Consider the following 18,631-nt stretch of genomic DNA (forward strand, 5'->3'; position numbering starts at 1 on the left):
CAACTGACCAGGTATTTTTTAGATGGCTTACTGGGGCAAAGGAAGAAAAGCGTGTGTGTGTGTGTGTGTGTGTGTGTGTGTGTGTGTGTGTGTGTGAGTGTGCATGTTGGGGGAGGTCAGGTGTGGAAATTCGTGAAAACTGAAAGGACCTGATGGTATGGTTGTGAGAGAGACTCCAACAAAGTGGCAGGTGACATCCAAGCAAAAGGGTTGGAGGATTGGGGAAGGGACAGAAAGACTTGTGGCAGGGGGCGAAACCTTAAGAGGACATTGGCAGGCACTCTGTGGGAGGCACAAGAAAGGCCACACCGGTTGATCTCTTAAGTGAAGAGACAGAAGGGAGGTGCAGTGGTCAGGAGGAGATGAAGGGGAGCGGGGAAGAGGAGGGAAGCCGGATTCGGGCATCAGAACATCAGGTCAGAGAGGCGACAGTGGGATGGGCTTGGGTAGAGGGAGGGGAATAGGAGCAGACGTGGAGGGAGGACTTGGTTGGGGGAAGTGGGGTCCTTCTCAGCCTTCCTTTGAAAGCATAAGTCGATGGATGGCGTCTTGTCCTTGGAAGGGCATCTAATCTAGGCCTGTGCACAGTACCTTGGGCACTGAAAAGAAAGATTCGGGGGGCATCTTTTGGAAAGTTCAACTTGGAAGATGCTGAACTGCTCATTGGTTTTGAACTTTATTTCCTGCTGCTTTGGCCATTTTCCATTTCGGCCCCTCCCCACTGAGCTCAGTGTGATGGGGCTCTGTGGGGAACCCAGCTGGTACAAGGAGAAGGCATTTAAAGGATGTGAGCACCCTTCTTTAATGCCTACTCCTTGTACCAGCTCCTCCGTACCAAAGACCACAACAACTGAGCAGGTACCCTTTCAGCTAGAAGCAGTCTATGCCTGGTTGGCACCCATCCAGCCTAAAGGACCCACCTGGCTTGAAGAACCACTGACTTCCAAGGCTTGGGGTCACCAGGCCAGTGGAGGACAGGAACTGACCTCTTGGTTTGGTCCTTTCTGCTAGTAACTGGGACACCCTCAAATTACTTGGGTCAGGATTGGAGATGAGTGTGTGTTTGTGTGTGTGAAGCAGTATCCTTCTGGCCTTGGGTCAAATGGGACATCAGTTGGAGCTTTTTGTGATTGCAGCCGGAACCACTCATTTCCACGTAGGTGACTGACAGATGACATCACAATAGTCCTTTGGGGGCTGTTTTAACTTTGAAAAGATTCAGTTTGTTTCCAAGTACAAGAGAACCTTTTTTGATTGGTTTCTTTTTTGCTTTGTGAACACCCAGTTTTGCCCTGCTACGCCTCCATAGGAATTGAAAATCCAGCTGTGTTTTCTGTCTCTTGGTCCATGCAGCACCTGACCTGCCCTGTTCCCAGCTGATTTTGTGCCACTGACATTCAAGGCACCAGAGAGCCCAGCCTGGTTTTCATCGCCCATAGCCATAGCTTCATGAGTGTGGTCAATCACTGTTGGTGGTTTTCTTTCTTTAGTTTTCTTTTTAATTCATGTCATCTTCGCTGCCCCCTTAATTTCCATCTTTCTTTCTTAGGTAGTTGTTCTGTGCTGTTGTTTTTTGTTTTATCTTTCATTGCCTTTCCCTCTGCAGTCAACACTCTGGCCTGGGAACTCCAGCATCCTTCAAGCAAGCCATTTCTGAAGAAGGTGAAAAGAAGCCACCACCTCCTCCTTCTCCTCCTCTTCCTCTTCCCTTGCCCGGCCCCCTCCTGTGCGCGTGTTTCAGCTGACACCAGAGCCTGGATTGTGGAAGATCCGTCAGCACAACTCAGCTCAGCGAAGTCTCAGCAATGGCCTAAGTTTGTGCAATAAGAAGATTTTTTTTTTTTTTTCCTTTTTAAAGCTCATCATTACTTTTTCTTTGAGTGTCTGTGAGAAAGCACCCAGGTCAGACTGGAATTTGCTCTACAATAGAAATAACTGAACACAAACAAACTGAAAAAAAAAAAAAAAAAAAAAAGAGCTAACTATTTTATTTATTTCAATATTTAAAAGAAAAAAGTGCTGACAGTGCACAGTATTTTTGTTTAAAGTACCTCCTACATCAAAAGTTAAAAGCAATTTTGTGAAGACATGAAATCAAAAGAGTACTTACTGTAAAATAAAGACTGCATATTAACTCTAAGGAAAATACCCCACGTTTTTAATAAGAAAATAAAGATCAACTCTGCTCTCTCGGGCTTTTAAAAAAGCCATTCATGTATGTTCTTTAGGTACTTTTGTCTCTGCGAGTTGGATGTGGTAAGTGAGGAGTGATCGGTGACCCCCTTTTTTCTTGAAACATCTGTTGAAAGTGCCGGTGACGTTAAGTGATTCGTGTTAAGACTTGGCTGAAATGTATCAGCCACCATTCAGCAGTTTCCCTGCCCCACTGCCCCTCACCCCAGGCAAGCCCCATTTATCTGGTTGGGGAGAAGCAACAGCCCATCTCCTGCTGATCATGGCCGACGAGGCCTGGTTCAGAAAGGAATTCCATTTAGTGATTGGATATTTCTCAGCAGGTTCAATAGAGACAACTTGGTTTAAAATAATGCAGTGAAAAAAGAAAATAGCAAAAATGGAGCATCAGCTGAGATGATATCAGCGCAGTCACAACTCCTCAAGGGGGTTGGCCAAGGGAACCTTCTACTGGGCTGGCTTCAGGGACCTGAGGTTCTAGAGCTGTCCTCAAGGGCTAGGAAGGTCCACCGGATGATGGAGACCTCAAAGTCAGTTGCTTGTGGTGGCTGAGAGGGAAGGCGAGTGCTCTAATGCATCCTTTACGGCCGTGTGTGGAAGTGAGCGATATGGCCCATGAAGTGGAATTCAGTGTAGTGTCTGCGGCCTAGCCAAGGAGTGTGGTTGACTGGCAGGCCACTGGGTCTTTTACAGTTAACACTCTTAGGTCCCCCCGACTTGTAAACGGAGTCATGACACTATCTGTACAGTCTAATGCTGGGTGTTCTCATTGGGAGAGCCCTGGAGTCACAGTGTGGCTGTTGTGTTCCCCAACTCGAGAATCTCTTTTATCTGTGAAAGAGGAAGGTGGGAGGGCACAGACTTCCTGCCAGTTCCTGAACTTCCTTCAGGTTCCCCATCAAGGCCAGTCCCTGGGGTGCGGTGGCTATCACCAAGAGCATCTTTTGTATCATTTTGTAGCCCTTTTTCTGTGACATTTTCTGATAGAAAATGTCCCTTGTCAAAATGCTACTAATCTGCCCTCCAACCCACTCCCAACGTTACAACGTGTAGAATTGTGATAAAGCTTTGCATAATGTAGGGTTTGTATAAAGTTTGTGTAAGTTTCTGTTAAATAAAAGTCTGTTTCCAACGCTCCTATACCTCCTGTAACATTTGCTTGACCAATCTCATCCTACAGGAGTTCCACTTTCACACCGTCACGTGGAAGGGACTCCTGGAAGGATTCTGCTCACTTGCATGACCAAGGTTTGTTGAGTCCTGTTGTTTTATTTAGAAGCACAGTCTGGGACTGTGCTTGCCACTGACTTGGCTGCCAGGTGGTAGCATGGAAAGTGAACAATGCCCAAGGTTGGTGCCGGCCACCAGTCCTGGAGCTCAGAGTTGCTGTCACCCATCCACCATCAAACTGCCATCATCACCGTCTTTATGGTCACTCCAGGTGTACTGAAATACTGGTTATGTGTATAAACTTAAAATACCTATTTTCTGTTCTTGTTATACCTGGGCCAAGAATAGAAGTTTTGCACAAAAATACAAGATTTAGCATATGCTTAGAAAGAGATGGGAAGTTAAGGTTTCCATTGCCTACAAGGTGCTATTGGTACAGCTGTAAGCTAGACCTCCTCTGGTAGGCTTTTCCTTGTGTGAAGATGGACTCTCGTCTGATAGATCCTCCAGGTCAGATAAAACAGATCAGCCTGTCGGCCTGGTCTTTCCCTCTGAATATGGCCAGCCCCCTCTGGGGCCAGGCAGAGATGGAATGTGACACTGCAATGCTGCTGCCAGTGGACTCTGTCTTCCACTAGAACGAATGTCACGTCAGACTGTCATTATGGACTTGACAAATTTCCCAAGCAGTAAAAAGAAAGTTGCTTTTTTTGGTCCAGTATGGTACCTTCCTTTGGGTTTCCCCCCTTTTTATTGTCATAAAATATAAACAAGATAAAATTGACCACTTTATCACTCTTTAATGTACAGTTCTGTGGCAGAAATACATTTACTTTGTTGTGTAACCATCACCCCATCATCTCTGGAATGTTTTCATCTTCTCCACCTGAAACTCTGAACTCATTAAACATGAACTCTCTGTTTTCTGCTCCCTCAGTGCCTGGAAGCTGCCCTTCTACTTCCTGTGAATCTGACTATTCAAGGTCCCTCAATGAGTGGAATCAACAGCATTTGTCATTTTGTCACCCCCTCACTTCATCTCACATCATATCTTCGAGGGGTATCTGTGTGGTAGATGTATCAAAATTTTCTTCCTGTTTGAGGCTGAATGATCTTTCATTGTATGCTCAAACCATATTTTGTTTATCCATTCCTCTGATGAACACTTGGAGTAAAAAGGAAGTTTCACACAATTATTATACAGCTCTTATTTCCTACAGTATCTCAAAATGTGTAACTGTAGACTCAGCCAGAGGTCACCTATCTTTTTTGGAGAGAAGTGATTTCATTTGAAATCTTCCCTCCAATCTGCATTCTAGAAGTAAACATTCACTGCCTACATATGTCTTTTCTCATGACAAAAGTATTCTTTGTAGGTATTATCTTGGGGCTGCTTCTGAGATTGAGGTATGCTGTGGAGTTGTAGTATCAACGTAAGTAGCCGAGAGTAGGGGAGAGACCCAGGATAATCAAATGTCCTCAGTGGTGGGCCATGAGGGCAGGGTTACCTTTTTCAAATGTCCGATGGTGAACTGTTGGTTAAGAATACATATGCTTTATATCTGTAAATGGCAATAGCCAAGAGGGAGGGGGAAAGTGTACATGTGAGCCCCGGCATGGGAGAGAAAAAAAGAAATCACTTTCCTTCCCTCTCTGAATACATATTAGTCTCAGAAAAGGGTAGCTCTGGGGTTGAAATTCAGATGTCTACAGCACAGGTATCTTCAGTAAGTGAGGCAGGTCAGGTGTGAGGAAAGTAACCAGTGCTGGGAGATGGAAAAGAGACCTTGGTGCTCAGTCTCTGTCACAGGGAGACAATAGGAGTGGCAGGGAGTGTACTGAGCAGAGTTCTTGTCCTCTGAACGGGGCAGTTGCTACTCAGCTCAGGGCGCTGCCTACAGTGTTGAGGGCCCAGGGTTCCCAGGTCTTCTGGCACTTTTGTTTTTTGGTACCAGGGATTGAACCCAGGAGTGCTCAACCTCTTAGCCACATCCCGAGCCCTTTTTATATTTATATTTTGAGACAGGGCCTGGTTAAGTTGCTGAGAACCTCACTAAGTTGCTGAGGCTGGTTTTGAACTTGTGATCTTCCTGCCTCAGCCTCCTGAGCTACTAGGATTACAGACATGCACCAATAAACCCGGCGTCATCTGGCTTTTCAAGAGAGGCTAACCATACAAAAGCATTGGTGAGATGTCCCCATTTAAAAATGTTAGCAGTAAATTAAAAACACCAAAGATCAACTTCATGTGGACTAAACTAAATGCGACTTTATATCAGATACATTTTGATGGACTTAGGGCAAATTTTCTGGGCAAGGTTGAAATTTAGATTGGAATGCCTTGCCCAAGGCATTTATAACAGCAGATCCTCATTTTATCTTTGTGGTATCCTGACTTAGATTGTTAGGTGGTGGAAATGGGGCACTGAATTAGTCTCTGGATGGAACTAGGTCATTATTCAGCACACATTAGGGATTCAGGATAGGGTTCCAGTAGAACCCCTCCCCCACAATCTAGTCCCTTTGCTCTACATGCACACGAAGATCTTCACTTTAAAATGCTGGGTGAAGTTGTATAGTTTAGAGATAATGTTTTCATTTACTGTCTTCTTATTGCTGGCCAGTTACATAGTATGTCATGTTCCTCTGCCCTTCTTTCTAAAAGCCCCAAATCACTCCATGTGAGTAGACCTGAATTTGAATTTTATCCTATCCCCCAACCAGCAAATTAAGAACTTTCTTTGGTTTAAAATACACACACACACACACACACACACACACACACACACACACACACACACACAAAGAGAGAGAGAGAGAGAGATATCCAGGGAGATCTATATGTCTATGTTTATGTAGAGAGATTTCTCCAGGATTTTCGTTACTCAAATGTGTCTTTGGACTATTTTACATCTTATATGGATCTTATTTCAGAGGATTAGAGTGGTTCTCACATGCGTGGGGGGAGAAGGTTATTCTGATAAGCAATGCATTTTATTAAGATTTATAAGGGCATTGGCAAGATTTTGTTGTAAAGACCCAGATAGTAAACATCTCAGACTTTGTAGGCCAGACACTTTCTGCAACTACCCAATTCTGGGGTTGTAGTATGAAAATAGCCATGTACAATATATACATGATTGTGTGTGGCTGTGATTCAATAAAACTTTATTTATAAAAATGGGTAGCACTGGATTTGGTGCATAGGACATAATTTTGCTGATCATTGATTCAGAGAGTATTACAATGTTAATTTGGAGGCTGTTGTGGTGCATATTTAGGACATTTTCTAAGACTTAGGACTAAGAGAAGAATCTGACATCACCAGGGGAAGGGCTAGAGGTGCATTTCATCACGCTGTTTTAAGAACTCTACAAAAATGTTTCAGAGTCAAAAAGTCTCCTCATGAGGTTTCAGAAAGCTCTTGACCAGCTCTTCTAGCGCTGAGCCCAAACCACAATAGTGCAGTGTTTACCAAAGCAACTGTGAGTAATCCAGCCATACATGGCAGTGACACCCTGGGGACATGATATTAAATGTCATTCATCTCTAGCAATTTAAGTTGTTTTTAAGTATGAAAAAAGGCAATGGCTCCTGTGGGTGAAGGGAACACTGAGTTGCGTCTGTGTGAGGTGGTGAATTGTGCCCATGGCGGAGGCCTGGAGATGCAGCAGTTAAGGAGCTGGTAGTTTTCTGGTGGGCATTGGTGCCCCCATAACTGTGCTTCCTGATGCTGTTAACCATGGATGCTGAGATGTTGCTGAGATATTTCTTCCCAACAACTCAGATTCTTGTGGTCATATTCAGGCACAAAACATTCCACAACTTCTTGCATCACCTCCCAAAGCAATCTGTAAGGAAAAACTTTACTCCCTGGATAATAGAGAAGATTCCTGACATAAGACCAACTAGTGGGTAGAAATAACCTTACTAATCAAACATTGGAGGGTACTGAAGATTGGCCTATAAGCTAGTGATGCTAGGAAGCAGTGTCCAGGCCCAAAATTACTGAAGACATGCTTTTCAGCCATTGCTAGAAGACACTGGAATGTTTCAAGAGAATCAGTGACGTCTCAGACCTCAGGGTATCTTTTAGTGGAGTCTATTGTGAAGTTCTCCTAGTTACCTCCATGTTTTCTGAAGAGGGACAGTGGTTGGGATCAGCATGTTAAATATCTGCTCCATTTCTCCAAGCTCACCCTGGGGAGCTCACATCTGAGGTCACCCAGAATTCAGTTTTTAGGCATAGACTAGAAGGAGAAAGATTCTTCAGAGAAAGAGAATCTCATGTTTTGTGTTTTACAAAAATGTGGTGTGAGCAGCTCATATTCCTTGGTTACCTGGTCTTTCCTCACACTAGGGAAGGAAATACTTTGCTAAGAGGTGTTGACAGTGGTCATTCATTAATGGTTTAGCACTGACCAGTGGATCGAGTTAAGTTGACTATAATTAGTCATCATCTGACAAGGCATAATTATAGCTGAGAAGGATCTGGAAGTCCCAGTGGAAACCTAGCTGAAGCGGGTACTGTGTTGTTTTTTGGTAAGGATGATACCAGGCTGTGTAAATTTAGGAGTAGTATGCAAGGATTGGGAAGTAATTCTCCAATCTTCTGTAATAATTGACACCATGATGTTCAACTGAGCTGAAGATTGTGGAAAATCCAAAAGACACAGAAAGACTATTAATATGTTTAACAGAAAGAACAACATACTCTTTAAGGAAAGGTTTAAGGATTTGGGATTGTTTAACTTGGAGAAGAGAATTAGCGGTTCTTTAATATTTGGTATATGACTCATTAGAAAAAGACACTGGCCATTTGGTTTTGATTTCCAGAGAGGACAGGGGCTTAGAACAAATAGACACACTTCTTTTGACATCAAGAAATTTAGACTTTTGGGGATGGGGCTAAAGCTCAGTGGTATAGTGTGTACATAGCATGTATACATCCTAGGTTCAAAGCCCAACATCAAAAAAGAAAAAAAAAAAAAAAAAAAAAAAAAAAAAGAAAGAAAGAAAGAAAAAAAGAAAAAGAATTTTAGATTCCTAAGAGGAATCTGGAGCTCACCAATAGCCAAACATTTCTCCTATTGCTGTGTGGCATTATAGGCATGAGCTAGATGACCTCTTGAGGTCCTACCTAGTTCTGTATTTCTTTGAATTATAGCTGGGTAACCTGAAAGCCTAACTCACCACCAGAAAAGGGAAACATGGGAAGAATTAGCTTCAAGAACATACTTTATGGTCATGAACTAAAATTGCATTTCCAGGCTTGTTCTATTCATATGAAGCAATGTCCCAAGCCATTTGATGACTTCCATTGTTTTGATAGCATGAGACACCAGGTGGAAAGTGAGTGCAGGCTCAAGAGACATTTTCTTCCAGAGAAACACCCAGTATGTGAAAAATGAACAGTGAGAAGCAACTGAAAAGGACAGTGAGGCCAAGAGGCCATCAGGTGAAGAGGGTTCTGCTGAAGCCCACCCAAGTTCTTTGGTTCTCATTCCATTGGACTCCACCACAACCAAATCATCCTTAGCTCATGGATTTCATGATTGCTCGTAGGATCTGGATATTTTTCTCAGCTTGATTTTGCTTGAATGATGTCACCAATATTCAGAATTGCCTACTAGCTTCTCCCCAACTGGTGGGGGAGAAAGGTCTTATTAAAAGACAAAGTTTATTATACATACAAAATTCTTCTTGGGAAAAGAAGTTATCAGTATTCTTTCTAAATAACTTGAATAATTTAGAGAATAATTCCTATATAAAACTTTTGGTATGTATTTGGTTTAAAGAAGTAGCAAGGATTGTGTTATGTTTAGTGTGTGAAGTGACTTCTCTGTGGACCATGAATATGGCAGGTTGGGAATGGAGATAACTGGTCTAAGAGGGTGAAAGATGAATTGTTAGCATGAACATTTATGCTGAAACTTCTGTTTGGCTAAGTTATTGGTTCAGAGAAACCAGTAGCTTATAATCCTGAAAACTTCTTTAGTTAATGTAGGTTGTTTTTCCTCCATAAATATCAGTCTTATGTTCATAGTTGGAAAATAGATCAATATGTTTTGGCCACATGCTGTTAACTTTATATAATGACTCTCCAGTTATAGGTTTGCTTTATGCTACTAATCAATTGATCAATAACTTATTGAATGCCTGCTGTGTTGCAATACTGTGCTAGGTTTTGAAGGACATAATAGAATAGCAAAGGGGGACTGGGACAAACTTTGGGGGATACTTCCTATGTGCTAGCACTAGTTACTGAGTCTCTGGTTTTTACAGATATTAGCTTGTTAAAGCTACACAATGCTTTTGGGCTAATATTATTATTCCTATTTTATAGAAATGAAAACTGAGGCTCAGGGAGAGTAAGTGGACAAAGATAGTAGTGACAACTGGTAAGGTCTGATTTTTCCAAGTGAGAATTTTCTCCAGTGTGTGGGATATCTGTTCTATTCTTGAAGAGGAGAGACAGGTGGTTAGCAAATTATTCAAGACAAGACCATTTATCATTAAGTGCCAACTTGGTGCAAAATGTGAGGGCTGGGCAGACTCAGCAAGGGGAACCACAGTGCAGGTTAAAGTAGCAGAGGCATCTTTGTGGAAAGACAAATGGCATTGGGGTGGAAAAAAAGAAGGCAGGTCACTAAAAATATCAGTAAGAAAAACCTGAGCAAAGGCTCTGAGGTGTGACAGATTTGGTAGGTCTGAACAGAGACGAGTCAGGATGGAGTGAGCTGTGGTGAGGAGTCATGGGCATGTTACTGGCATTGGTCTGGTGAGGCTTGATTCCCAGCAAAAGAACTTGGAACAGTAGGATGAGCTTACAACCAGGGTGGGTGTGGCATTTAGAATGGCTTTGCATGGACAGTTCAACTGGGCATGTCGAACGAAGAGTTTGGGTTTGTCCACTCTTCCTTACCAGACTGCCCCTATCCTGCTGTGGTTGTAGGATCCTAGTCCTTGTGGGGAAAAGCAGTGATCAGTGTTCCTTCCAGAGGACTTGTAACAGAACCCCACTGTCTCCTGTCTTCAGCGTGACACTTGTCCAAGTGATGAAATGTTCCTCTTCCTGAATGTCAAAGCTGGTGGCTAATGATTTCAAGGGTAGTCCCCACCAACGATTACTCTGAAACCAGGGAAATAGCAGTTACACTATCTACAGGGTTTTAATGCATTTGGAGAAATATAGGATTATTTAGGAGGCTGGTTGGCCGGTGGGCCCAGAGTATGTATCTGAGAGGCTATTTTATTTTATTTTACTAATTTTGTTCTTTTTAGTTATACATGACAGTAAAATGTATTTTGGCATATCATACATACATGGAGTATAACTTCCCATTCTTGTGGTGGTACGTGAGGTGGAGTTACACTGGTCTTGTATTCATATAAGAACAAAGGAGAGTTATGTCTGATTCATTCTACTGTCCTTCCCATTTCCAGTCCCCCTCTGTTCCCCCAACCTCCCGCTATCCAGTATGATGAACCTCTACTTCTCCCCTTCCCCCTTATTGTGAGTCAGCATTGGTGTATCATGGAGAACATTCGACTGAGAGGCCATTTTAAATGGGATTAAAATCTATGATGGTGTCCCTAGTCTAGTTGGTTAAAAGGCTCATTTGGAGAAGTACCCTTTAGACTGTGGGTCACTGGATGCCATGTGAAGAAGAGACAAAGCCAGGCTCAGATGCCAGCTGTGGCCTCTAGTCAGGTGGAGGTCTTGTTGTTCAGGTGTCCTTGGCTGATTCGCCTCTTGGAGGGGAGCAGAGTCCTGAGCTTGTGGTCTCTGGGTCCTCACTTCTGTTCCTACCACCTGTTCACTTTACCTTGCCAGTTGGTTTCTCACAGACCCCTGAGGCTGAAGGAGGTGCAGCCATGTGTGAGGAGGGTGGCTTGTGAGTCCAGAGAATATGGGCCAGCTTCTCCACAGTGGCAAGAGGGGCTGACACTTCTGACATGCTAAATAGTCACCATGGTGGTCTCAGCGTGGTCTTCCTAGCTGCCCTGTCAGAAACTATTGTCCCACTGAGCAGTCAAATAGACTGACACTCGGAAGGGTAAGCAACTGCCCAAACTGCACAGAGGTGGGAGGACTGGTCCAGACCCCAGGTTGTCTTTTCTGTTTGCATTGGTGCCCCTGCCATTGCATGTTACTTGCCTAGAAATGTTCTATGATGATTGTCTTGGCTTAGACCAGAAGTGGCAGAGCATTGGGCCAAAAAGGTTATTGGACAGCTTACAACTAAAGCCTGCAACACAATAATAGTCACTTCCCTCTAAAGAAAATAGTAGGATAGAGGCCTCTGGTTGACCCCTCCCCACAACATCTGTGAAGCACCTTGGCTCTGTACAGATCTCACCAAAGCCTTGCAAACTCCCTCTTTCCTTCATCTGCCTTCAGACTCTGATGTTTATGTAAATCTGGTCCAGTCTGCACTCTGGGGCCTAGTGCTAACTGTGCACCCACCTGTATCACCTACATGCTGGCTTGAAGTTTCACTGCATGCCTTGCAGAAAACACCCAGGTGCCTCTTATGGCTTTATTAGGTATGTAGCAGGCAGCTTCAGAGTTGCTTTGACCCGCCGAGGTTGAGAAGATTGGCTTTAAAGGAAGCCCCTGCCTGCTGATTGGCAAAGGAGAGAAATCTTGCCCCCGCCTGCTCCTTGTGCATTAATTCCAGGAAAGCCTCTGCAGATTGCTGCTCTCCGAGCCCCGGTCCTTCTGGTGGCTCTGCTGTGCTAATCACAGCTCATTTCTGCTGCATGCCTCATTTGGGGGAAGAGCACTCCAGGGCTCCCAAAATGCAAAGAGGGAAATTAAGAGTGGTGTCCAAATGAGTCAACCCACTGCCACTGATGGGCCCTGGGGACTCGCTCTGCCCCTGGAAAGCTTTCCCCAGAAGGCCCTTCTGCCTTGTTCCAGGGCTTGTTGGGAGAGAGTTTTCCCCAGGGTTTTGCCTCTGGACCAGGTGCTCCATATTCTAAGGGAACCAGGCTTGCTGAAAGCCAACTGTGCCCAGGCTATCCCAGGCGCTCTACCCTTGTCTCCTTCAGCTACGCTAAGAGGTAGAGGTTGGTCTCATTTGACAGCTGGGGAACTGATGCTAAGAAAGGTTAACAACTTGCTGAAGACCAGATAGGTGCACAGTCTACTTGATGTAGAAGATGGCATCTTTCTCTCTTTCATCTCTTTCTGCCACTGCCTGGGGAAGGGGACCCTCCTGCACCTTCCTCTTCCGCCTTAGAACACAGGCTCTGAACTTCTGTTCGTTCTTGTTTTCTCTCACCCCTTTCCTCTGGGGAACTTTGCTAGTTGGAGTCCTGCTGGTCCCTGGAGAGTCCATCTAGGCTCTGAGTGCTGTCGCCCATTGCTGCTCAGCCCTGGGAGTAAAGCCAGTGTGAGAATGAGCCCGGGTTTTCCAGGAAGGGTCAACTGCTGATCTGCAAAGAGCCTGCTGCCCTGGCCAGGTTCCCCAAAGCTGGGAAACTCTGCAGGTCCTCTTTAGGTGACTGAGTCTGAAAACCAGGGAGCAAAGAATCTTCTCTCTCCCATGAAGGATACTATAACTTTCTCCAAATTCTTTGCTTCTCATGAACACATTTTAAGGCCTCAGGCATCGTGTGGTTGATCTGCTTCAAAAGAAATTTAGTCTCCATCTTTGTAAATAATGAATCCAAACTGGTATTAGATGATGTTGAATGTTCCAGGACACCATTTTTATAAGAATGTGATATTTTTCTAAAAATTGTGTTCTTTTTCCATCCCTGTCTCTTCTTGCCTTACCCCCAATGCCCAATAAGAGGCGTGTTTCTTACAGAGGCTCCTTTCTGTAAAATACTTTAGAGCTGTCTGTGCCTTCTGGAAAGTTCTCCCTCCCAGAAGGTTGGAGAAAAGAGAGTTAGGTGTAGAGCAGATGGTGCCCAGGTCTAGTTTGGCCCTGGGGCTTTGATGGACACTCATCCTGCTGGAAGGTGGGGCTTGGGAGGAGTCAGTCATCTGAGGTCTCAAAGGCTCTGGTGAGCTGTGGTGGCTAGGTAGGAAGAAGAGCAGCCCCAGGGGCAGGATGCCAAGATTTCAGACCCATGTTCATCCCATCCAGAGCTATGCTCCCTTGGGGCCCAGTGCCACATTAAACAAGACTGGCAGTGTTGTTTAGAGTCCCAGGTCTGCTGTCACCATTCCCTGTGACCATGGGCCAGGTCACTTCACCTGTGGGAGCTCAGATTCCTCCTCTGCTTAAAGAAGGGGGTTGAACTCAGTGGTCTCCGAGGTTCATTGTGTTGCGCAAATCAGGAATCATGATGGTGCTCTCCTTTCCAGAAACTCATTTGCATTTTAGCTGGAGATTTGGGGAAGTTTGGTTTTTAAGCCACTGAAACAGCTTCAGTGGTGGAAGCTTCAGGCACTGTTACAGGATCTGTGGAAGAACGATGGCATTTTATAACACCCCCTCCCAACTACTCATGTCTTGGAGGCAGATGCCTCCTCCATCTTCTCATCCACCATACCTCGGACTCCCTCCAAGTTGCCCGCTGGCTCCATCCACCTCTTGCCTTGATTGAGGAGTCAGGGGGAGAACCAGCACAGCTGGAATTAGATGGGACATCTGTGTGGATGGATCCAGGGCCCCTGTGGGCTGCATACCTGAAGAGACATTGGCCTCTCCCACTTCTGGCTCCATCGTTCTGCAGTCTGGACCCATTCCAGATGAGGCAGTGATGGCTGTGGGTGCTGCCCTGACATTGGCTGTTGGGTGCAAAGAAGAGGCCCTAGGGCTGATCTGATAAAAGAGGAAATGGACACAGGAGAGTCATTGCCAAGATTTCAAGACTTCCTCGGGGACTGTGTAGCCCAAGTTCTGGACTTCCAGCAGTTGAGTGCCCTCTTTCTTGTGGGGGCCTCCTCCTCCCCCAGCCAACTTCTTAATCCAGGCTTTGCATTTTCCCTTTGTTTCAAGGAGCTACTGAACTTCTTTTCCTTTTAAGTCGTTTCCATTTCTCACCTTTAACCCCCTTGGGGTGGGGTTTGGAGGTGGCCTTGACTTGTTTTTGCCTGGATTAACTATGGGAGTACCTGTCATCTGGGGTGTTAGGTTAGCTGCAAGGGCTGTGATGAGCTGTTCTCTCTCGTCCCCATGATACCCTCTGAGTCCTCACTTTTCCCTCAAAGGCATCCTGGAGCATGGACAGGGACAGCAGGGTAGTGGAGGGGAAAGCAGGATGTTGATGCAGTTGAGCACGTGTCTTCACTTCCAGCCCTCTGACTTGGGAGGCGCCCAGATGATCAGAGGCTTGTGTTCTCTGGAGGGCTGTTCATAGCCCCTTGGCCTCCTTGTGTTGGGGAAGGGCTTTCCCACTGACTGTTTCCTGTGGCCGCGTGGTGTGATGACTACCCACGTGGATGTCAGAATCAGGTGTGGGTTTGCCTCTGCCTCTGCCAACCCCTTGCTGGGTGTCCTGGAGTAAGTTACTGTTCTGAGACTCAACTTCTTTGTCCATAATGTGGGGATAAGAACACCCGAGCCACAGATTGCTTCAAGAGTTAAAGGAGGATATGTGTTCAAAGCACCTAGTGCATAGGAAACACCTCATTAAATTATAACTATTAGTATTAATGATGCTAACACCCTTCTAGTAATGCATCAGGGAGTTGAGTTTCTGTATCTTTTTGAGAATTTGATCAGAATTCTTGCTGTGTCTTCGGAATAAGCAAGGACCCCAACTCTCTTTTCCTGGTTCTTTTTCTTTTACTCATTCCATCCCGCTTCCTTCTTTGTTTCCCACCTTCTTTGTCTCCTTCTTTCCTCTTCTCACTTTCTCTCTCCTCTCTGCTCTCATTATTCTGGAACCTGTGATGACCTCTTTACTTATTCATGACCCAAAGTGCAACCTGGCAGTTCCTGCCGTGGATGCCATCCACCTCACTTTCTGCTTGCAGTGAGTTACCTCTAGCAAGAATGCACAACACCCCAACCTTGCTGGCAGGGTCCCCATTGCCCCTTGAGATGGGGATTTTCCCACTATGATCCTTTGACATCTTAGATCTTTCTTACTTTCAATTCTTTGGGTTCTCAAAACCATAGCAAGTAGATAGATGAGTCTGGTATCAGTGAGTGGTTCATCCTCGAGTTACACGTTCAGAAAGGACAAGTGTATAGATGATATTGAGGGGAACTGAGTGTAGCCAGATAAAAAGAAGAGTTGGGAGGAAGAGGGAGGAGGAGGACCAGCCAAGGCAACTGAGAAGGGGAGCTGGGAGGTAGGAGGAGGACCAGGGGAGTGTGTGGAGGAGAGGGAACGCAGGAAGGAGGGCATGGGGAGCACTGGCCCTTCCGAGTTGTGCTCAAGGGTGAGTAAAAGAGGTGGGGGGTAATGGTATGGGGATGCTCAGTCAGAGAGTGTCTGAAAGACAGGAACTTTTGTAGATGGTCCATTGTATGTAGAGAGAAATTGATGGCACAAGAGGGAGTAATAATAGGAACCAAGTTCTCAAGGTAATGAGCTGGGATCGTGGCTCAAGTGGGGGATTGGTGGTGGGGGAGCTGGAACAGCTACTGGAAATGGAAAGGAGACAAATAGAGGGGTTGAGGGGCAGGGAACTGGGTGGATAAGGCTGGGAGAGGATGAGATGGGCTTATTCTGATTACCTATATATTTGCCATTTAAATAGGGAGAGTATGAGGAAGGGATATGAAGGATGGGGACTTAGAAGGGAGAGATGGGGGGTGATCTGTTTGGAGAAACAGATCACTGTTTCTCTTAGGGGGACCCTGCTAAGATTTGTTGTCTCCATGTATCAGAGTGGCCAGCCCAGTGGTGTGCTTTTCTCTGCTTGGCACAGATGTGGGGTAGGTGGAGAGCCTGGCTTAAACAGCTGGGGTAAGCAGGAAAGAGGGAGAGGGTGAACAGAAACATGCAGGGATGTGATTTTAGGGATGAATGTGGAATCCAAGAGGGTGCAAGAGGTCGGTGCTGTGGGGGTAGTGAGAGGTGAGAAAGGTTAGGGTCAGTGGATTGGAGCTCCTGGTGAGATCTGAGATCAGGGGCTCTGCCTGACTGTCCTCAGTAAGTTAGGGCCAAGCTGGTTATTACTAGAGGTCCCCTTTTGATTTTGGCCCAGGTATAGTCCTCTTAAAATAGTTGAATAGCCACTAAGATAGAAAATGGAAAAAAGCAATGTCTGTGTGGTGTCTGTTTGATTCATTCATTGTTTAATGAGTACCATTTAATTAGGTTGCAAAGATATTCAAAGTTTCAAAAAGACACAGCAAAGGAAACTATCTCAACTCTTTCTTGCTTCTTTCCCACCCCAGGTGGATCAGTTCCACAAGGATTGGAATGGGTATTTGAGTTTGTTTTTAATAATGCAAAAGAAATGCTCTAAGTGCTTTATCATCTAAAAGGCCTGGTCTTGGGGAGAGAGTGGATGTTGGCCCTGTCAAGCTACTGAGAGGAAGCACGGGCCTTCTCTATGTGCGGGACCCACAGGTCTCTGAGAAAGAAACTGTTCGTAGGAAGATGGCTTGTGCCTGGCCTCTGTTCAGTATGCAGCCATGTCCTTTGCAATCACAGGTCTTCTGAAACAAGAGTATGTTGACAGTAGGCTCTGCGGTGGAGAGCAATACAGACTTTCTGGGAATGGGGTCAGTGATTTGGTGGTGCCCAAACAAAACAAAACAAAACAAAATAAAACCAAAAAACCAAAAAACTAGAGGAATGGTAAAACTGTCTTTTTTTTTTTTTTTTAAGTGCTTTTCAGCTTAACAAAGCAGTAATACCCTCTTGACTCAATCCTTACAATAAAAAAACGAGGTAGACAGGAAAGGGTTTCAAGCCCTTGCTGACCAAGGTATCCAGGATCAGAGTGGTCGGCATTGTAGCACAGTTTGCAGATCTTCAGGAGCCTCTGTGCTTGGAGGCAGAGGGTCTACCAGTGTGGCCAGAGGACCATCTGCATCAGAGCTACCTCAGGGTACTAGCTAAATAGGCAGATTCTCACTCATTCTGAGGCTGGTGAATTAGAAGCTTTGGGGCCAGGGTATCTGTATATTTAAAATATCCTTGTCGCTTATTCCTAAGTACAGTAAGAATTTCTGAGAGCCACTGGGTCACCAGGAAGGCCTAGTTATGGCTTGGAGAAATGGGAAGACAAATGTCTGACATTTCCACCCTGAGGTCCTTGTGATCCAGAGGAAAACTCCTCATCAAGAAAATGAGAATGAAAGATGCACGTGTGAGGTGTGTTTAAGAAGAAAAGAGAGGAAGATCGTCAGGGTTTAGGAGATGGAGATAGGGAGTGGGTACCAGTGATTAAGGACCTCAGTTTCATCCGCAAAGCAACTGGAGACTTGTCTGACCAGTTTCAGCTAGGAGTTCCTGTCCCTGGGAGTGGCCGAGGCTCCTATGCAAGGCCAGGGGCACCCGTCCTGATGCCATTCTTCAAGGCAGTACACTGGGGGCGTTGGGAGCACCCAGTAGGTTTGGGGTCAGGTGACTGTGCTTGGTAGGGGTGCAACCTCAAGCAGGTTCCAACCCTCCCAGCATTTCAGTTTGCTTATCTGCAGTGGAGAGCAGAAGAGGCTTCACGGAAGTGGGGCCGTTTGGAGTGGACTTGAAGAATGAATAGAAGTCCTAAAACCAGGCAGAGGGGAAGCGGTAGTTCATATATTCTTCTATTTATTGATGGATTCACTTACTCAATGAAAAGTTTTTGGTGAAAGGATGAGGAGAGACGTTAGGTTAGGAAGACTAAGGCCTGAGTGGGTATCCCAGAAAGGGAAGGAGTGAATTTAGGGCAGTGCCTCTCAGAATTCACTATGCACTCGAAGCATCTGGGGATCTTGTTAAATTGCAGATTTAGATTCAGTAGGTCTGGGGTAGGCATTTCTAACAAGCTCCCAGACGATGCTCCTGCTAATGGCCCAGGGACCATACTTTGTGTAGTCTGAATGTAGACAACCTGTTTGACAACTCTGGCTGTGAATGGAGCTGAGAGTTAGGACAGAGAGACCTTTGTGTGCAAAAGTGAAATGGCAAGTGGAGCAGTACATTTTGGGGGGACATGGCAAATACTTTTCTGTGTGATTGTTGACTAGGATGTGATGGTGGTTGGGGTCAGCGGTGGGTAAAGGACATGGATTTATAAAAGGCAGTGATGACCAGACAGCAAAGAGGCTTGCCAGGCTAAGAAGCTTACCTGACACTGCAGGCAATGGGAGATGGAGGAATTACTTAAAGATGGGTGGGTTGATATAGCCTGGCTGTT

At 45.3% G+C, this 18,631-nt stretch overlaps 1 protein-coding gene across 6 annotated transcripts in view; it reads left to right on the forward strand.

Annotated features, from left to right (window-relative positions):
• The window catches only part of DPF3 (double PHD fingers 3), a 255,087-nt gene that overhangs the window by 208,398 nt on the left and 28,058 nt on the right, over positions 1–18,631 (forward strand). Inside the window, exon 10 of one of the 6 annotated variants that reach the window (XR_013762256.1) lies at positions 1,607–3,335. The exons of the other annotated variants lie outside the window; for them this stretch is intronic. The gene's annotated coding sequence lies outside the window, so the exon portion shown is untranslated. Of the gene's footprint in view, positions 1–1,606; positions 3,336–18,631 lie in introns of those variants that run through there. 6 annotated transcript variants of the gene reach the window in all.

The sequence above is a fragment of the Sciurus vulgaris genome, assembly GCF_902686455.1.
Source record: "Sciurus vulgaris genome assembly, chromosome: 2".
Classification (NCBI taxonomy): Eukaryota; Metazoa; Chordata; class Mammalia; order Rodentia; family Sciuridae; genus Sciurus; species Sciurus vulgaris.